The following is a 22,016-nucleotide window of genomic DNA, read 5'->3' as shown; positions in this document are numbered from 1 at the left end:
CTTTTTCTAGAATTATATGTATAGTAGAACTTTGGATATTATCCCAGAAATCTTGGATTCTCTATTCTGATATTTTTGTTTTTGTTTTCCTTTTACTCTTTTTGATTCTGTTTTTTTTTTTTTACTTTATTTTCAGTTTGTCTAATATTTAATGACCTGTCTTCAAGTTTACAGATTTTTTTTTTCTGTGAGATAAACTGAGTCACCTAATAAACACATTGAAGGAGTCTGTGATCTGTGATAACATTTCCTTTTATTTCCAGCATCTTCATTTGAATCTTTCCTATAGTTTCCACTTTTCTGCTGAAATTCTCTATTAATGTGTATTGTTCATCTGTTCCATTAGGCCCTTTCACACATTAACTATAGTCATATTAAAGTCCCTATTTGATCATTCTAACTCTGGGTCATCTTTAAATCTGGCTTTCTCCATTGTTTTGACTTTTGACCATGGGTTCTTATTTCCTTGCATTTTTGTATAGCCTGTCATTTTTTATTCAATGCCAAACATCAAGTGTAAAACAACTGAAACTGATGAAAAATATTTATATCTGGACATGGGTAATGTCCCTTCTATGCTAAGCCCATTAGTTTGGGGGTCATTGAACTTATCTTGTTTGGTGAACTAAAGACTTCAACGTCCTCTAGAACTGCTTAGGATGGAAGCTGGGGGTTTGGAGAGGGTAGGATGTTGTGCCTTACCTACAGTGGTGGTGAATCCTCTACTCTGCACCTACTTTACCGAGAGAAGCTCCATCTTATGTTCTACCTGCTTCTAGTATTTCTTAGCAGCACCTGATGGAGGTCCATCTGAAGGCACTGGTAAGTTCAAAGTTCCCTTGGGTCAGGGATTACAGAAGTTCTACATTGTCATTCGACCCCCATTTAGTCTTTAGCAGTTTGTTAAAATTGTATCTGCTTTCTTTTTAGCTACTTGTATGGTGATCAGGTATTCTTTTGTTCTCTTCCACATATGACACCATCCCCATGACCCATTTCTACATAGAGGAATCTACCCATGGGTTAGCAATTCTGGATATTTGTTTGCATTATAAACTCAGCTTTCTGAGGGGTTCAAGAAAAGTTATGAGTTTGTAGTTCACCTGGGTCTTTCTTATTGTTCAGGTGGGATATATGCTCTTTTCAGCTTTGTTCAGCCAAAATAGAAAAAGAATATTTCACTTCCTGAGTTTTAATTCTTGGGGGAAAGTTTTACACCACACTAACCTAATAATAGTACAAAATTTATTTTCAAGTATCTACTTAATATTGTCATGAAAAGTATGATTTTAATTAGTTCTTCAGTGCTCATTATCTGCTGCTTGCTTCTTGCATTACTATATACTATTTTGAAAAATCCAAAATTCTCCTAGTGGCCTGGAAGAATGAATGTCACTTGTTAATTATACAATTGGAAAGCACACTTACTTCATCTGTTACAAACTAAAATGATTATGTCTTTTCAAATTATTAAGTATGGAGAAAACATAGCACTTTCTGAATGAAAATTTATGGTGCCAGTGTTTTAGGGATTTCTACATATTATCTAATTCTACATTCACAATAATTATGCAAAATTTTTACATAATGGGAAAAAGATTCGTAGAGATACTAAGAAATTTGACTTCAGTCTCAGCTAGTAAACAGTCAGATGGAGATATAAACCCAGTTATGTCTGATTACAGACAGATATATGCTTTTCCTTTATATAGTGCAGTGTTTCCATAGAAGCCTAATTATAACAGACAATTATTTGTTTTTATCAGTCTATACATTGCTGCTTTGTCCCTACATTGTTTTCATATTCTTCTATTGTTCAATATATTTGTATTTTCCTTTGTTTGTTCAAGCTTGCCACTGTCATGCTCCAAACAACCCAAAGTCATTTCCTTCCATCTTCCCATAAAACCTTATCTGTCTTGTATCTATTTCAGTCCAAACGTTTTATCTTCCTAAATAACATATATTTCATTGGTTCTGAAGTACTCATTAATGTAGCATGGCACATTTGTAGAGACAAAATGGTCACCAAAGACCTGTTTAGTATGAAGAAAATAGTAAAAATCTGGTTAATCAAAATTCAGAATTTAGAATTCTTAAATTTTCAAATTGGCTCTGGAACAAAACCAGAAAACCACAGCCCCTGAATTGAAATGAAATTGCAGCTAGCCCATGAACAACCAGCAAACACGACAAGAACCAGAGAGCCCGTCATTTCATCTGATTCTTCAAGTTCATGGCACAGAAGGTGGCTGACCCTTGGAGAAAGACTTTTGTTCATGTGTTTTGTTTTTAGAACATGAGTAAGCAATAGGATGCAGAATAAATTGAAAAATTGGAGAAAAAGGCAGGGGAGAAATGCACCAGATTTCAGAGTTGGCAGCACTGGTTATAACAATAGTGGCCGATGTGGGGCAGGGCTACAAAACGCAAAGGTTGGCATGCATGGGCAGCAGATGTCTGAACACCAGGGGAAAAAAAAACACTATGACAAAGAAATGAAGAAAACAGCACCTGTGCATCAGGGCAAAAGGTGAAAGGGAGGTATGCTCATCCTTAGTCTAACACTTTGATAAAGGGGAAAAGTCAAAGGCTTTGAAATTTCTAACTGAGGGTTAAAAGAGAAAGCTGTCCTAGATAATATAATCAATAATATTGATAATTTTGATAATTGAAACTTTTGATAATTGATCAACTTTTGATAAAACTTTTGATAATTGAACAAGGGCTTGGATTGTATTTTTATGATTCTCTCATCAATTTTTAAAAGTATACAAGCTATAAAATTTTAAGATTTCACATTAAATATGAAATAATTGTAAATGCTTCAGGATGTCACAAAACAAAGAAGCATCGGAATTTGGATATTTAACATGGCTATCAGCAAACCAATGGCCATTCAGAACTCTTAAAGATTATTCCAGCTCAAATATTCTGCATATCTTTGGTTCGGTTATTCCTTATGGGAGGCAATTTTCTAAAAAAATCCAAAGGTAAGTTCAGTGTTAATCGGCATTGCTACCTTTTGTTCACCTGCATAAATATTGGCCCACCATGCATCAATCGGGGAACTAGGCACTAGGCTTTTGAAGATTAGTAAGAAAGCAGCTTCAGAGTAAATCAGTGGGGGGAAACACATAAACATATCATGCCAGTGTGATGTTGTAAAGTCATAATATGGTACAGATGAGCCTGGGCATTACACCAACACAGAGAAAGGCATGTGTCTCAGCGTGGGTTGTGGGAGATGCATATTAGAGAAGATAATAGCTATGCTCAGTCTTGAAGAAACAGTCTACAATTAAGGAAAATAAAATAGCTATAAGCCTTTTTCTGCTGATTATTTGAAAAAGTTTAAGCTCCCTTCAAACTGTAAAATAATGGAGGAACATTAAGGCTGTGGGAAACATGCATATACCCCATTTTTGTTTAATGGTTTTTATTTATAATCTACTATAATTACATAAAATAGACATTTCTTATATCCTGTGGTTTGGACTCAAGTTTTAACTTCCTACATAGAAATGCTCAATCTTTAAATCTGTCCTCCATTATATAACTACAGTCTATAGACCATAACCCAAATATTCAGTAGCAACTAATTAACAGTCTAATGTTGCACTTGAACTACAATATATTGCTTTAAATTTTCCTTCTTAATTTCTGTCTTAGTGAGAGATTCATCAGTCTCAGATTGTACATGTTTAAAGCATTAGACCATTAGGAAGTAGCAAGGATGAATATATATCATACCATAGATAAAGAGCATATCAAAACAAGCACTTATTGAAATCTTCTGTCATTGTTAGGAGACAATTTCCCATGGGTCTATCACATTTCTGCACATCTTATGAAAGAAGCACTGGTTTCTTTTTGTTCTGAACTTTTTTTAAATGTTTATTTATTTATCTTTGAGAGAGAGAAAGAGCATGAGCAAGGGTGGGGCAGAGAGAGAGAGGGAGAGAGTGAATCCCAAGCAGGCTCCATGCTCAGCACAGAGTCTGACACGGGGCTTGATCTCACAAACCATGAGATCATGACCTGAGCCAAAATCCAGAGTCTGCTGTTCATGAGCCACCCAGGCACCCCCTGAACTTCTTTTAAAAGATGTTTATAGAGCAAATAACCTCAGAAGATAGTACTGGTATCTCTTTCTAGAGTAAAAGGAGACATACTTATTATCCATTATGAAGGTTTTGCATTCCTTAAGTTCAGGATCCCTTTCTTGAAATGTTTAACTCTGGTCTCCTTGGTGTTGCCTTGTGGAAACTAGAGCTTAGGGAACTATTGCAAAAATGCTGAAACCCTTGCTACTGCTATTGCTGTGAATGATAAATTGTCCTTTATCTCTGACCCTAATGTCTTCTGCCAGCATCCATGAATCTGTGGCAGGTTCTCAGGTCAGTTTAAATGCAGAGTAGTATCTCAAACTCTTCAGGATTTTTGATAATTTTGGTAGTAAGGATGGGATGTTGACAGAGACAAGGCTTTTTTTTTCCTTGAAAAGGAAGGATGAGGGCCTTGCAGATCCATTAATGGGATTTGAAGGAAGACTGTGGGAATCAGTAGTAAATTATATAATCAACTGGGCAATAATGGTCCTCCACTTTTTTTGCTTGTTAATCAAGAAGAATAAGGGAGGTCGGGTAAGCTAAGTAACAGGAAATAGGTTAAAATACAGATTCCAAATGCTGTTCTGTTGTTAATTCTCCTCCAGGTGGAAGGACTTTCTTGCCAATCTGGTGGCCAGCCTCTGATCTGTAGCACAAGTTACAACTAACATTAAGATTAAGATTTGTACTGGATAGGCAGAGAGTTGCCTCCTATTTCAGGGATGAACACATACATTGAGTATGAAAGGGAGAATGCCATAACAGAACCCAAGTGAATCATTAGAACATTGGTTCACATGAGAAAGAAGAAGGCATGGAACACATTGTTTATTAAGGAATAATGGTTGTCTTATGGCTATACCTCTCCTTCATTCTATCAGGCTAAATAGATTCATTTGGAGTAACAGTAAAATCACTCAGTTATTTGTTGTTGTTGTTTATTTGTTTGTTTGTTTGTTTTACAGGGAGTGCTGGTTGCTATAAGGGAGTTTTAACTTTCTTGGGGAGATTTTGCAAAGATAGAAAAACTCCTTTGGGAAACCATAAATGAGGCTTTGACCAGTATCTGAACTCTTACTGTCCTGGATTGAGTTTAGAATTCTGATGAAGAATTAGAAAGAGATCCAAAGAAATCAAGATAAATTCTTGAAGTCTCCACCACTGTTAAGGAAAGCCATTCCCTTATGTTAAAACCCAGCCCCAATGTTAAAACCATTAAAAGTTTAGAGATGCTTTCTAGACAATGGGGAAGCTAATTCCCCAAATTAATATGGAGTCCTTAAAGAGGGTCACCAGTCTGTGAGCCAAGACTGAGAGACTGACTAGCAAAAAATTCTGTGTGGTTATGGTTTCTGAATCCAGGGATTTCCAAGGCTGAAATAGATGATGTTGGTCAGCCACACAGCCTTGAGGGCCTCATATCAGCTGTAAGGGCCTTACTCCCCCACATACAGAGTATTGAATGGACCAAAAATATTCAAAGTTCACTTGGTTATGCCATAAGCTATTGCCACATCATTTGAAACTGAAAATACACATGAAGTCTCTCTCCTTTCCTGTTCCCTGATTCCTCTCTGCCCCTCTACTTTGACCTATGATTTAGAGTGAGACATAAATTAAAAATAGAACTACCCTATGGCCCAGCAATTGCACTACTAGGTATTTATCCAAGGGATACAGGAGTGCTGTTTCAAAGGGACACATGCATCCCAGTGTTTATAGCAGCACTATCAACAATAGCCAAAGCATGGAAAGAGCACAAATGTCCACCGATGGATGAATGGATAAAGAAAATGCGGTATATATATATATATATATATATATATATATATATATATATACAATGCAGTATTACTCGACAATCAAAAAGAATGAAATCTTGCCATTTGCAACTATGTGGATGGAACTGGAGGGTATTATGCTAAGTGAAATTAGTGAGTCAAAGAAATACAAATATCATATGACTTCACTTATATGGGGATTAGGATACAAAACAGATGAACATAAGGGAAGAGAAGCAAAAATAATATAAAAACAGGGAGAAAGACAAAAACATTAAAGAGTCTCAAATATGGAGAACAGGGGGTTGCTGGAGGGGTTGCAGGAGGGGGGATGGGCTAAATGGGTAAGGGGCGTTAAGGAATCTACTCCTGAAATCATTGTTGCACTATATGCTAACTTGGATGTAAATTTTAAAAAAATAAATCAAACAAAAATTAAATAAACAAACAAACAAACAAATAAATAAATAAATAAATAAATAAATAAATAAAGTGAGACATAATTAGAGGTCAAGGTATCCTTATCCCTACCTGATACATATATATCCAACAGAGTATGCTAGAAATTTCAAGTGGAAGGGGAAATCAAACTTTTACAGATGTGTTGGATTTGAATACTCAAGTCACTTTCTCACCTGGATCTATAGAATAGTCAGATCTAGCTAATGGCATTAAAGCAGAGTTCAATGGAAAAGGAAAGCTAACATGACCTTGTGAATAGAAACTTTGGGGCCAACTTAATGTGCTATTTTGTTGTTTTTACCTTTGACTGGATGGTAAAAATTAATGTGTTAAATGCTTATATTTCACCGCCCATTAAAGTGCCTGAGAAGATTACTACAGTTGGGGAAGGCCACATGTAGAGAAGTGTTAATAGAACATGCAAATCACTTTCTAGTCTTCTTTCTGTTTCTTCCCAGATGGTCCACCAACAAAACCAGTATAAAATCCCAGGACAAGAAAAGGAAATCACAGCTCTGATTACACACCTGAAGACCACATGGGTAGTACAAGATGCAATATCTTAACAGAACAGCTCAATATGAATAATGAAAAAGACAGAACTGGAAGCTCAGAATGGATTATCCCTAACTGTTCATGTAACTGAATTCATTGCACAGACTAAACAATTTCTATACTACACTGGACTGTGTCAATGCCTTCTTTTGTATCCTGTTGGCCCCCAAGGACAATGATAAACTCATATTCATGTGTCATGACCATGGATATACATTTGCAGTAACTCCCCAAGTTACAACAGGTTATCTCCAGGGGTAGCTGAATTCCTCAGCCATTTGCCATCAGTAGGTTGACAGTATGAATGCCTCTACCCTCCGCTGCACAAAACTTTAACTACATAATGATATCCTGTTTATGACAAAGTCAGAAGCTTCCATCAGCAATGTCTTGACTGTGGTGTTTTCATACACACACACACACACACACACACACACACACAAACACAAATTAAAGTGACTGATAAACCCTGACAGAATTCAGGACTCTGCTTATCAGATAAGGTTTCTTGGGACTATATGGGCGGATTTGTATTATTTAATCCATCTGGCAGTCAAAGAAAAACCGCTAGTCTATTCAACTCCAACCAACAAAAAAGGTGCCCAGCATCTTACTAGAATCTGTGGGTACCAGAGACAGTATGTAACTCACTTGGATATTTTACTTGGACTTTCATATCAGCTAATCCAAAAATTGGCATCCTTTGACTGAGTTCCTAGCCCATACTCTGTGTTGGAAGTTGTCAAGTAAGCTGTGGCATAGTCTCTACATTTGGTGTCCCACATTCCTAATAAATCTGTGAAATACAGGCCTCTGTGACTAACAGTATTGCTGACAAAAGCCTCTGGAAAAGGCAGACAGCCTCTACTTGCAAGTGTCCCTTGGCACTTTGGACTGGTCACCTCCCTATCATGCAGGGAACATATCATTTTGGGGTGAGTCAACTCACACTCAATGACTAACAATGTGAGACAGGGTTCTGTAGACCTCATTTATCAAATGGAAATGGTAATGGTATATTCAAGCTCCCAGCTTGCCTGGCTCCTGTGGCATCTCTGTTTTACATGAAAAAATGGCTCTCCCAAACTGTTACAAGGGTCCTAAATTTAACACTGCTGAATCTGCCATCCCCCGCCAGACAGCTCTGACCATGATTTGATCTATGATTTGATCTATTCCCCTTAATCTTGGCAAAAAAATGTATTAGAAACAGCAAGGGATGGCCCCAGTTTCTGAATTTTCCATGTAAATACCTGTCAACACCTCTGGATGTTTTTTCCACTCCTATTTCTGTAAGTATTGCTTAGCCATTCAGTGGGTCAGACAAATGCCAGCTATTGATGTGGACAAATAGGACAAGTTAAATTGACTGCCCTCATGTAGTCCCTCCAAAACAAGTTCTAGTATCAATTATTCATGCTTAATTTAGAAAGTAAAATCTCAGACCCTTTATGGGTCTCTAAAGTCAGCAGGAATTAGCTATTGAAACAGCCAGTTGTCTCCTACAGGTCAAAGCACAAAGCCATCATTATCACTAACAGCCCTATGTCCCTTTCTATCACACAGCCATACCTGCTCAATAAATGTTCATTATTAGAGTAAATAGGGTACAGAAACTTAAAATTACCTCTTTAAATTTAAATATATTTTGCTAAAGCAGTTTGTAAATGTTCATTGTTGCATAGATATTACATATATTGATCACTATCTCCATTTCTTTCCTCTTTTGTACATTTCCCATAGAATTTTCCTTGAAGATTTAGGTTTCTTAAAAGACAAACTTGGCATTTCAGACTTATCTTAAAAGTGTATATTCAGTTACATTTCCTTTAAAAACTTACCCATTGACCTATGAAGACTGAATCAACCATTGGCTTCATTAGTATGGGACCATCTATATTTGTTCTTAATAATAATAAGTATCAAACATCTTTGTCAGAGTTAACATTAATATGGGAAGCAATGAAAACATATGTTTTAAGAACATAGATTATTTTTTTGCCAAGACTTAGTCATGGCAAACCTCCATCAACTTTGGCAAGGCATATTAAGACTAAGTATAATCTTTTTGATTTTTTTCTTTGGACATCCTTGTTCAGTAACATGGTGGCTATCGTAGGTTAAGGCTAGCTGATGTCCTATCACTCTTTTTTCTGTTTGTTCTTATCTGTCTCTCCAGTTATACTGTAAGTTGATTGAGGGCAGGACCTATATCACATTCGTCCTGTGTCTGTAGTTATGACTTCAGTTCTTCCCATGCAGTAGGCCCTCAATAAGTGGAGGCTGAACTATATTCCAAAGAAATTAGGTTATGGGAGCCTTAGAAATGTAGTCATTTTTTTCAGTTAAATCCATGTCTTAGTTGGTTTAAAGAAGGCCATTTTCTAAGACAAGTCTTTCCCCTCAGCTTTTTTTTTAAGTTTATTTATTTTGAGAGAGAGAGAATGCACGTGCACATGAGCTGAGGAGGGGCAGAGAGAGAGAGAGAGTGAGAGACAAACAAAGAGAATCCCCAACAGGCTCCACACTGTCAGCACAGAACCTAGTGTGGGGCTCGAACCCACGAACCCTGAAATCATGACCGGAGATGAAACCAAGAGTTGGAGCAGGCTTAACTGACTGAGCAACCCAGGTGTCCCTCCCCTCAGCTTTTGAACCAGACACACAGCAGTCCAAAATCACAGATTCTTGGAACTTCAATTAACCCAGGCACACGTAGACAACACAGTATTCTTCCATGTAATGTCATTGAGAAATCAATCTATATTACCATGTTGCTCTTCCTAGGTGAGACAGCACCTATAAGGCACCATCACCAAGAATACATTTGAAAGTTTATCTTTTACCCAGTAATGATGATGGTTTCCCATTGATTTAGTCATTTATTTTCACTGATCTGTCTGATCAGTGGCGAGAAAGATAAAAGTGCTAGGATTTTCAGTTGCAGGCTTGGAACTTTGTGAAACAAATTTATCTTCCCTGACCATCTGAACTATTCACAGGCTAGAGTGACAAAACAAAACAAAACAAAACAAACACAAAAAGTTTGTGTGCGGATACATAAACCTTCTCTGTGATCACAAAAAGACTGAATATAGGGAGAGATGAAACTACATGTTTATTTCACCTGTTTTACTTAGGGAAACCAAAATCTGTTTTTAGGAATATTTTTCAATGAACTATCTATTAAAAGTTAAAAGGGAAGTATCCAGGAAATTAAAGAAATCTTATGGGTGTAGAATTTATGATGAAAATTAAGCAAAAATGTTAAAATGTTTTTATGTGAACCAATAACAGTTAAATTTTCAAAACACTTCCCAAGCTTTAACCTGAAGGTGGAAAAGACTGAGCAGAAAAATATTACTTTCAACTGTGATGGTCACAGGACTGGGCATTCCCTGAAGAAGCACAGACTTTCATTTCACAACTTTCAGTGTTCTTTAATACTCAAACTGATTTTTCCCTGATAACCTTAAAATAAAATCAGAGGGAAAATTGATTTTTATTTTATAGAAAGATTTACAGCATGGGGTCAGGAGACCTGGATTCTAATTCTGTTCCTATTAACTATTTAAAAACCTTGCGTAAGGTATACTAAAATGATGAGAATGGAGTGCCCTCTACATCCTCCAATTGATATCTAAAATCTGTGTTTCCTTCCCTTAAAAATGCCAAACATTCTCTTTGCAGCTACATGAATAAAAATGAATTTCACACAGTCACATGTTAAATCACAGAATCTAAATGTTTCTTTTCTGCAAGAATTTCAATCGTTTCATTGATCTTATGAGAGTATCACTTTTTTTTCAATATATGAAATTTATTGTCAAATTGGTTTCCATACAACACCCAGTGCTCATCCCACAAGGTGCCCTCCTCAATACCCATCACCCACCCTCCCCTCCCTCCCACCCCCCATCAACCATGAGAGTATCACTTTGAAAGCATTATTAAACTCTGGTTAAATCATCATGCTAGTTGCGAAATATTCATTTTGCTTATTTGTTGTTTGAGAATTTTTGGTTAAATATTCCTTCCCCTATGGAATAAAGATGGAAAACAGCCATATGTAAACATTGATGTAATAATTTGATATGTACAAGTAAAATATGAGGATTATTTTGAATTCATAAAATTTGAGGCATTTAATGATATGCAGATCCTTGTGAATAATAAATAAAAATGCAAAACTCCATAAAAATTGAATATATATGGGTATATAAACAGAAAAATATAAACGATATATATTAAGCTATAAAAATATTTTATGTAGTTATCCCTCAATGGAATCTTCTGTCCTTCATAGAACACTAAAGAAAGCACTTGGCTCTTTATTTAATATAATTCTAGGTGTGTGAACATTTTTGTTTTCCTTATTTCAAGGTTTTGTTTTTAAATTTGTCTAAAATATTATTTAGGTCAATTAGTTGACATACAACAGTTTGGCTATAATCCCCAGGTTTTACTGAATAAAATAGATGAGCCACTTCATTAAAAAAAAAGGGAGGGGGGGAATTGTTATTGCTGTAATTAAGGAAACATTTCTTAAAATCCAAGTTGGAAAAATGCTATTATCCCAAATACCAAAATAACAGAACCTGTATTTAGTTACCTTTACTTGAGTAAAGAATTTAAACAAGTATCCTTAAATTTTTATCCTTTCTCTCTCCCTTCTTGCATGCTTTCTCTTCCTCAACACAACCCCCCACACACTACACAAGGCCAAAAAATGGTTTCACATACAGCATTCAAATAATATAATCTATTGGTGAAATAATCTATATCATTTCCGCAGTTTTAAATTTCTTAATACCAATTTTTTAATCTCTCTTTACCATTGTAAACATTTTACTATAGACCTATCCCATCCTCTAGGTGGCACATAATTGTGAGCAATAGAAGATACAACTTAATGATATTGAAAGGTGTGCCATTCAAATATTGGTATGCCTTGTTTCCCCAAGTGTTAGATTTAGATGTTTTGCAAAATATTAAAAATGACAATGACTTGAAATTTAGGCAGATCCTGAGTTCCAGTTAATCAAGAGTTCCTGAAATTCCTGCCAGAATGTATGGCAGATTAATTCCTTGCATTTTCATTGCCAATTCTGAGACCATTTTAATATTGCATGTATATAAATAAGCATTGATCCATGCAAAAGGTGTGTGGAGACATTTCTGATATTGTTTAGAATTTGACATTAATTAGAATTATGTTAGCATAATCACTTGAACTTATCATTTATACAATTTTGGACAATAACTGATCAAAGTCATCATTGCTCCTTGCTTTCCTTTTCATTCAATTGGGTGTATCTTTTCCAATACAGATTCAATGTTGTTGGACACGTTGCATACAGTAAGCATCCACTGTTATAAAACGGTAAAAGCATTAAAAGGAAAAAAAATGACCTTTTGATTCAGCTCATAACTTATCTACCATCTGTCCACTTCATATGACCACATGTGCATATTTGTAGTAATTGTAAGTTTTAAAACTTGTTTTTGAATATTCTTCTTAGTCGAGCATTAAGTTTAAACAACGAAAACTTCTAAATTTAGAAAACCAACAATAAAGTCATTACTCATAGCTCCTCCTGACTTTAGATGCAGCTCTCCACAATTACTTAAAAGCATTGCTTGTTAGTGACTTGCTCACTGCATTTCTGCCCATGTCACAGAAAAAGAGAAATAAAGGCTCAGATACAGTTTGAGTTAAAACAAATTTTTTTTTTAAATGTTGACATTGGGTAAGGGAAGCTTTTAAGGCAATCCTCACTAGACAAATTCTCTAAATAATTGCTCAACTTTTCCCTTGTATTTCTTGTGTAGGCAGAGATTTGCTAGTTTAAAGTGAGGAAACATCTCTCTGCATCAACTACAAGAGCAAGAAAGCCAATTTAATTTTTATTTCTCCAAAATCAGTTAAAATAATAATGATCACGTTACCAGGAAATTCATATTCACACACCACACACTCAAGTGGGGCACCTTTTAAAGTTTCTGACATTTATTTCTGAATACTCTTGTCTGCATGAATTAGGGCACAAAGGTCTATGACCATCAGTTCTATAGAGTAAAATATGCTGAAGTTAATATGTTTTCATCACTTCTTTGCAAAACTGAATCATAAATTGTGTGCGAGTAGTTTTGTTTTTAAGATTTCAAAACATGGGGAACTTTAGTATTTAAATCCTTCATCTCCCTCATATTCATTCATTGAACACAACTCTGTTTTCCCTCAAGCCAACTAGAGATACTAAAACGTTAAACATGGTTCCAGAAAAAAGGGCAGCTGCCCTAAGAAAACTTCTACAGAAAGACTGGATTCGAAGATACAACACAACACCTGCGCTCAGATCGTGCAGGAGCTTTTCAGCACACGTTTTCTGATCTCACTATATCCCACTCTCAGCCATTAAACCTAAAGAAAAATAAGGGCTCTGTCTTATTGCAAAGTCAAAGGTTTTAAAGGGTGAGTTTTGTGCCACTCTCCTCTCCTTCAAGGAAAAGCTCCTTATCCTCAAGAGTTGCTGATAGTGTCTTTGCTGAAGAAGATTCATCACCCAGTCAGGTGCATGGTTCTCAACCTGGAACTAAGACCAGTTCCGGGAGAACAGGTACAATAGAGGCGTTCCCCGTGTCAGCTAAGAAGCCTCTAAAAATGAACAGAACAAATTTGAGCAGCGTAAATAGGTGTGTTCTTTTAAACAACAATAACAAAAAAGTTTAGTCGCAAAAGGTTGTGTGTGTGTGTGTGTGTGTGTGTGTGTGTGTGTGTGTGTGTGTTTTATTTTGGTTTTTGTCTTTCTGTTTTCAGGCTTGATCACATCAGACCCTAAACAGCCCAGGTGCTAAGAAACAAAGTAACTGTACACAAGCCAGGATCAGCGCTGTGCCAGTTCCCGGAGGTGACTGTCAGAAAAGCAGACAGAAAAGAGGCACCATCGTGTCGAGGGAATGAGGTCAGAAATCACCCGGTGGACCATTCGCTCTGCGAAGGAATACGGCGGGACAGTGAGGCTCGCGAGCCAGGCAGGCTTTGTAAAAGGAGAGAAGGTGGGTCAGTGGCGGACTTTGAGGAGAAGGCTTTGTCAGGCGCGAGACCCGGTGAAGGGTGGCAGACGGGGGCGTTTGCCAGCTGACAGAAGCGGGAAATCAGAAGAGGGAAACGCGGGGACCCTGAGGGCAGAGAAGACCCCGCGTCGGGTGACGGGGAGGGTCAGGGCCATCCAACGCTAAGGCTTAGTGTGGGGGGTCGGCAGCTGGAAGGTGAGGCGGGACCGCGAGCTGCCGGCAGCGGTCCCTGGCAGGGAGAGGGGGTTCAGGTTGCCAGCAGGTAGAGTTGAAATCAAACAGCCCCTCGGAGACCGCGGAGCAGCGCCCTCCCTGGACTCCCTGCCTCGAGGTTGAGGAATCACAGCAGGTGGTTTTGTGGTACCTCCTAAAGCAAGGGGTGTTCTCTGGGCGTCCAGCCCGGGCGCCCGACCCCCGCGCTCTCCGGGCTACTCACCGGTCCAGGGAGGGAAGCGCCATCCGGGCGCGCGCGAGGACTGCGCAGCGCAGGCGGCAGGCAGGGCCGGGCGGCGGTGGCGGCGCTGTCCTAGGCGCGGGACTGGAGCCTGGGGACGCCGGGGCGGCGACAGCGGCGGCGGGGGCGCAGGGAGCTGCCGGCGGGGAGGGCTGTGGATCCGGAGCTGCTGCGCCGCGCGCGCTCTCTGCCCATCTCCGGCTCCGCTGAAGCGGCGGCTACTGCTGCTGCCGCCGGAGGGGAGGGAGTCGAGGGGGAGGGGAGGAGGCACGCGGTAGGGAAGGAGGGAGGGAAAGAGGGGAGAGGGGGGCGAGCGAGGGGAGAAGAGGAGATGATCTCCCAGAGTGGAGAGGAGGAGGGGCGGGAGGCGCGCACGAGCTCAGCAAAGGTTCCCACCAGAAGAGCTCGGGGGAGAGAAATGCGAGATGAGGAGATGGTTCCCTCCCCCGCCCCCACCTCCCCTCCCCTCCTTCCCCCTTCGCGCCCTTTCCTTGGGCTCTTCCTCGAGTAGCTCAGACCTGGGGTTACCCAGGCTGGGCTGGAGCCGGGGCTTCCGCGCGCTGGTGAGAGTGCTGAGCCCCAGAGGCGGCCGCGACAGCTCCCCGCGCCACCGGCCTGAAGCACCTGTGCGCGCACACACCGCCGCCGGCTCCATTGCGGCGGCTCTCCCGCCGGGATCTGCGGGCCTTTGCTCTCGCTGTCTCCCCGTTCTGGTCAGATTATGCTCTCGCATGTGCATCCATGACATGTGTGTCATGCCCCTACTGCGGTTCGCTTCCTGGGAGCTTCTTGGCACAGGGTGTCCGACCAGAAGGTGCCGGCAGGGAGCTCAATGCAGGCAGCGGTCGCCAGCTCCTTAGAGCTGTGGCTGGTTAAGGGTGGCTGTGTTTGTTTGCCGCCCGGGTTGACTAGTTAAAGAGGTTAAAAAAAGAAGAAGAAAGAAAGAAAGAAAAGAAGTCTTATGACCTGATTGCCTGGGATCATGTTTTCAATTTTTAGGGAGGTTGTAAATGTTAAGGGGTACGGGGGCAGTCCATTATCTTCTGTCTTGGTTTTCCTCCCTTTCCCCTAAAAAAAAACCGTGTCCTAAAAAACCGGGACACGACTTAGCACGTTTAGTGGAAATATTTCTCAATCTTTCTACTGCAGAGCTTTTCGTTTTTACCCAAATTCTCCTCGTGTTGGCCTCGCTTTCCTGTTGTAGATTTTCTTTGCTCTGTTAGACTGAATCATTCTTGTTTATTCGCAAACTACAAAGATTCGCATGAAAATAGATACTGTATTTAGCGCCTTTTATATTCACAAGCTCAGAGGGGTGAATCCACACATTTAGTAAATATGAAACAATTGGGACATTGTTGACTTGATTTCCATGAACCATAATTCTGTTTCATAATCTTCACGTGATAGTTGAGGGTAGGCAGAGAGCAAAGTAAATTATGTGTGTAAAAGGGATGACTAGAGAAAAGTCTAGTACAACTCTCCTCAAATAACATTTGACATGATAGAATTACTCCCCGTGAGCACACTGAAGAGAGTTTTAGATTGTGTGTGTGTGTGTGTGTGTGTGTGTGTGTGTGTGTGTGTGTAATTTTAGTAGTCTTTCGGTTAGTTGAGTCATTTTTTACAAGCCTAAAGCATCTTATCCTGTAGTATAAGAAAACCAGGCACTTTATTTTACATAAATGTGTCTTATATAACAAATGTACCCATATTACAATACTCTCAATTGTATATGGAGTACAAAGACACATTTTTAATGCAATAAGGCATACCCTAAAATGATGAAAAACCTCTAGCGTTTCCCATATACATTCACATGAGAAAAAACAATGTCCATATGAAACATATTGCTGGATGGTTTGGATATTGTCAACTTTCTAGAATCTTTCCTGTGGGACACATCTGTTAGTGAAAATATTTGGTTTCACATCTACCTAATAATCCGAATGAGAGAAGCACTTCCTCATTAAGGGAATGGCAGGCATCAAACTTTTCTGATATACCTTAGCTTTGAAAGGCATGTGTTACTGTCTCCTGATGTTCAGCACTGCACCATGCAAATTCACCATATGCTATTCTTCTTTGAAGAAGACCATAGGAAGAATATAGTGGGTGAGGGCCTGCACCTCATTTGACTTTAACCTTTCTCAGTAGTGTCTAGACTGCAGACATAAGCAGTAAATTTTTCAAATCCTCATGGCTACTTGGGCAGAAAGTGGTTACCAAAAATTTAATCTCCATTTTCTCATCCCTGTTTAAGATATCCCTTACCATTCCTTCACTAAGGTAATTCATCTTTGAGAATTTTTGTTATTTTCCTTCTATACTTGATTATGAAACTGTAATAGCAGTGTCTGTATAGTCTTGTTTTACCGTTGGAAAAAGACAAAAACAAACAAACAAAACATGGAAACAAAAATGCCTTAAAGCCAAGCAAAAAGAAGGGATGACATTTAGAGCACAGCAAGACAAATTTTTAACTCTTCATCTCTAACCACTTGGCCCACCAGAGACAAGAATAGGTGATAAAAGATGGAATGGTCTTCCCGTTCTTCTGCTGGAGGACTTGGATTTCAATTTAGATTCTCACGCTGGGTAAAAACTTGCTTTTCACCTCTATCATGTCATTCTCCCCCTTTTATATGTCTTTCCTCTTCTACATGTGCATTAGTGTTGCACTGTGTTCTTCTTTACAACAAAGGAAGCCAAAGAAATAAATAAATGAAATAAAAAGCTTCACTTTAAACACTGACGCTTTGCATTTACTTAGTTGAAAACAAATTCTTACATTGCAATTTTCTGAAGTCAGATCTATTGAAAACCCTATCTTTGAGCAATTATTGCAATATACTACCAGATGCTGGTTAGCAAAAGAAATATCATTAAACTATTTATTGAATACATATATTTAGTAAGCATCCCTGGTAGGCAGGCACCATGTTAGGCCCTGGGGATATCACAATGAAGAAAGATGGTAACCGTGGCCTTTTGAAGCTTAGAGTCTAATGATCCAATAAAAGTGCTTTTTCACCAGGAAAGATGCAGGAAAGATGTTTTTGGTGATGATGATAATGATGATGATGATAATGATGATAAATTTCAAGCCCAAAGAAGAAATATTTATTAGTTAAATTGTAGGCATTAACAAGATTGGGGATAAAGCAATGCAGATTATTTGGCTTTGTTTGTAGCCAGTTCTTACATCGGTTGTTGAAAAAAGAGAAAGAAGCATTAGCGGAAAAAAAATAATATTTGTTGTAGTAAAAGGCAACAGTAGAATTTTTTCAGGCCAGTGAAAGTTTTGATGAGCCGTAACTTTTAAAAATAAACATTTGCTATTATTGGTGGGGGAAAATGGAGAGTAATATATGTCTTTGAGGTTGTGGAGACTTCTGAAAAATCATATATGTACCACGTAATACATGTGGTTAGTACTGCTGAATACATGGACAGATTTTACAATGATGATGATGACAATAATCAGCAATTTTTCCCATTCTCTTCCTGCAAAATATACCAAAACTACAAGGAGAATTAAAACAAAAAAAGAGAAATCTGAAAATTCTAATTTCAGCAAAATCAGGAGATAGATAATCTGCAGTTTCCAAAGAGTTTGTATAAGATGCCCAAACTGCTGAGATCAACCAGAACTTGAAGAAGAGGAAGTAAGGAGAGGAAGAGCAGACAGTGGGCCCAGTGTTATCTAATCTTAGAAAGTATTGATAAAAATATTGTTCCTGAAAGTGAGAGTTTCACTCTGAAGTGCAAAAGCTCTTTCCCCTGGTGACAACAATGGATTGAGAAGCCAAAACTTGAGTATAAGCTGCAAAAGGAGGAAGGGAAGAAGCATGTCAAGTGTAGACAGGCTCAAGAAATGTATGCTTTCTGAACGTAAATTGCTCATCTTGATTTGCCAAACGTATGCATCTTATTTACAGAAATCGGTGTGGGGACTGGAGTGAGTGGGACTGATGATAAGAACCCTCTTGGGCATGTCTTGTGGAATGAAATGTAGGGCTACACACAGATTAAACAGAGGAGTAATGTTTGCAAAAAGCCTTCTATCCCTTCATCAGCAAAGAAGCAGAACATTTGTAAATCTCAAATGGCTGTTTTCCCCTCTTTTCTTCCCAGGAAATTAGAGGAGAAAAATTTAACTCAGTTAATGATGAGTAATAAAAAAAAAGAATGGGCATACTATCAGTACAAAAATAATATAGGAAAAACCTTACAGAGGAGCATCAAAATGTAATAATTGTTGAGGAACACATACCATAACAGTGTTGCCATGGAGAAGTTGAAAAATCTGTCCTAACATTTTGCCATGAATTTTCATAAGGGTGCAATGAAGGAGTTGCTTCTATGAATGAAAACTACAAGACACAAATTTGAGAACCTGGGGATAGTTGAGGAGATAATAGGAGCAGATGACCCAAAGCTGGCAAATCTTATGACAAATTAAGAGTGAATATGGGAGAATTACAAGGTGAAATACACACTGAGGTAAATACAGCAAGGGGAAAGAGTGCAGAAACGAGAAAGGCTAGCAAGATGAACTGGAAATAGATGAATAGGGTTAGAGAGAATATGAAAGATGGAGCAGATTAGCAAACAATGCAACACATACATAGTTAGAGATCCTGAAGAAGAAGAATAAGTAACAGAACAGAACAAATATTTAAATATATTATTAAAGAAAGCAACATCCTCGAAATGAAACACGATCTGCGATTTCGTTAGTTTTTTACTTTTTCAACTTCTTATTTAAATTCCAGCTAGTTAACATACAGCGTAATACTAGTTTCAGGTGTAGAATTTAGTGATTAATCACTTACATATAACACCCAGTGTTTATCACGAGTGACCTCCATAATGCCCATCGCCCATTTGGCCCATCCCCCCACCCATCTTCCCTCCGGCAACCCTCAGTTTGTCCTCTATAGCTAAGAGTCTGGTTTCTGGTTTGTCTCTCTCTCTCTCTCTCTCTCTCTCTCTCTCTGTCTCTCTCTCTCCTTCTCTCTCTCTCTTTTTAAGGGGTACCTGGCTGACTCAGTCAGTAGAACATACGACTCTTGATCTCCAAGTCACGAGTTCCAGCCCCATGTGGGCCTGGAACTTACTTAAAAAAAAAATGCAATTTCACTTAAAGGACACAATGATTACTAGAAAAATTGCTCCGGAATTGTTACCACCAAGACATATCCTACTACAATATATAGAATTTAAATATAATAAAGCATCCTTCAGGCATACAGGCAAAAACAATCAGTAACTTATAAAGGAGAATATTGAGAGTGGCTTCAGAATTCTTCACTGCAACATTCATAGCAGAATAGAGTCGATCAATATCTGTGGAGGAAAGCCCATCAGATACCAAAGAAAATAAAGTGAGAGCTAAGGATTTTTTTCTATTTAGCCAAGAAGTCCTTCAAATATTACAGGTACACACAGTTTTGAACATGTAAGGACTAAGGGAATATTGTTCATGTGAATCTGTCTGCAGAACAGAGAATGGAATTTAACTTTCTAAGAGATAAATGGAAGAGATGTCCTAGATCAGATACTGACTGTGGGCACTAAATGTATTTAATCACTGACCAGAAATGTGGAATATGCGAATGAGAGCAAAATAATAGAATATAAATCTCATAGACCCTGACAATATAGAAATGATATATCTAAACAAAGTGTAAGTGAGAAGAGCAAAAGAAAATGGTATTTGAAGGCATTGATTGTTAAATGGCCAGGAGTCAAAGGAAATCATTTAAACATGTCCTCTAATGTATTTAACAACACAAAGATAAACTATAATCAAAATAATAATAAATAAATTACATAGTGGAGGAGGGAGACAGGAACAAGAAATAGTAATTTTATTATCATTTATTTTAGTAAACTAAAAAATATAGTCTATAAAAATAAAGAAATGCAGTTAATTTATAAAGGAATAACTATAAAAGTAATAAAGAATGAAATAAAAATCATAAATATTGAGGATATACACATACAGGAATAAGTAAAATAGACTCCAGAGTGAAGAAATTTTACAAAGTTAAAAAATAAAAACACAACACAAAACAGTATGACAGAACCAAGAGGAATCATATACTTCATATAATAAAAGTAAAAACACTTCTCTCCTTTTTGATAAAATGGGACTTTTAGATTTGATCAAAAATAAAATAGAATTTTGTGTTTTCTATCCATAACAAGAAAACTCAGAATGTTTGAAAACTGAAAGGGTAGACAAACATACCTGGCAAATGCATATAAAAAGTAAGCAGGAAATGAAATCATAATTGGAGACAAAGTATCATATGAACCAAAACATGTTAAACAAGATGAAGAAGGATATTTTAAGATTATATTAACAGGCACCTTCCTATGCATGCAAAACAATTATGATTATCATGTACAAATAGTATAGCATCTACATCAGGTAGCATCTACATCTCACTACATCAGGTATTATGATATAGACAAAAAGATAGCATGAAGCCTGCTATTAGTAGGAATCTTAATACTTTTAATTCATGAGAGTTTACAAGTATAGGCAATGCATAAAGATATTAAAGATTAACTATCATATACTCCTTTAAAATTTTTTTTTAATCTTTATTCATTTTTTTGAAAGAGGGAGAGACAGAGCATGAGTGGGGGAGGAGCAGAGAGATAGAGGGAGACACAGAATCAGAAGCAGGCCCCAGGCTCTGAGCTATCAGCACAGAGCCCAACGAGGGGCTCAAAGTCACTAACTGCGAGATCATGACCTGAGGTGAAGGATACTCAACAGAATGAGACACCCAGGCACCCCTGTACCATATACTTTTTATAGGCTAATCTTACTTAGGCATTGATGGAAAATCCTAGTTAGAATATTAACAAATAAACCTTAGCAACACATTAAAATAAGACAATGTATGCAATTTTCTATATTAGAAAAGTTACTAACATACCTCATTTTCCTCATCTATCAATGGACGTAAAACATCAGTAGCCACTTTGTGGAAATTTTTCAAATGATTTAAAGAGTTACTGCATACAAAATCTTTAGCAAGAAAAGCTAGAGTACAGTGAGCCCTTCATAAATGTTATCTGTTGTGTTTATCAGCTTTCATAAGATATTAAAAAATGACTATGCTTGTGAGAATAATATAGCTCTTATTTTCATTTCTTAAATAATCAATTTCTGTGTGAATGTATTAATGTTGTATTCTCATCTTTTGTCCCTTCTCACCAAGGTTTTCATAATTAACTTAGGGCCTCTATTCTTTTTTTGCATAATTATTAAAATCCTGGTAAACATTAAAATCAATTTACAAATTCTGAGCACACTGCAAACTATCTATTTAAAAATAAATTTGAATATAATAGTAATATATGAGTATATTTTCTTTTAGTAGACTTTATTTCTTAGAGCAGTTTTCAATTCATAGCAAAATTAAGCAGAAGGTACAGAGAATTTTCCTATATTCCTTGTCCCCTTTACATGCAATCTCCCCCGCTATCTACATTCTGCACCAGAATGGTTCATTTGTTCCAATAGAGGAACTTCACATTAATACATCATTA

General features: G+C 37.8%; 1 protein-coding gene across 2 annotated transcripts in view; it reads right to left on the bottom strand.

Annotated features, from left to right (window-relative positions):
- Positions 1-14,877, bottom strand: part of FUT9 (fucosyltransferase 9) — a 210,227-nt gene extending 195,350 nt beyond the window's left edge. For both annotated transcript variants that reach the window (XM_019830970.3, XM_006944368.5), the window contains exon 1: positions 14,424-14,877. The gene's annotated coding sequence lies outside the window, so the exon portion shown is untranslated. The remainder of the gene's footprint in view (positions 1-14,423) is intronic.
- Positions 14,878-22,016: the final 7,139 nt, after the last annotated feature.

This window comes from Felis catus, chromosome B2 (genome assembly GCF_018350175.1).
Source record: "Felis catus isolate Fca126 chromosome B2, F.catus_Fca126_mat1.0, whole genome shotgun sequence".
NCBI lineage: Eukaryota > Metazoa > Chordata > Mammalia > Carnivora > Felidae > Felis > Felis catus.
This window is presented reverse-complemented; position numbering and strand designations above follow the sequence as displayed.